Source organism: Nanorana parkeri, unplaced genomic scaffold (genome assembly GCF_000935625.1).
Source record: "Nanorana parkeri isolate BGI_ZX_2015 unplaced genomic scaffold, ASM93562v1 scaffold2724, whole genome shotgun sequence".
NCBI classification, from domain to species: domain Eukaryota; kingdom Metazoa; phylum Chordata; class Amphibia; order Anura; family Dicroglossidae; genus Nanorana; species Nanorana parkeri.
Window position 1 is genome coordinate 22531 of NW_017308992.1, and position 238 is coordinate 22768.

Here is a 238-nt window from a genome sequence, read left to right on the forward strand (position 1 = left end):
GGGGGGGGGCGGAGCTTGTAGTGGTGACTACAACACACACAGGCTCCATGGGGAACAGACGTAGTCACCCTCCAGAAGGAAGGACAGTGTCAGAGTTGCTGAAATCCACCAATACAGCAAATTACCGATCGTGTCAAAGTGCAAAACCAACCAAGATGCAGATCAGCATTAGCAGCTCACCAGCACCCAACACCCTCACAAACTGTGTGTCCCTCCCCCCTTCCTGAGCCGATCAGGC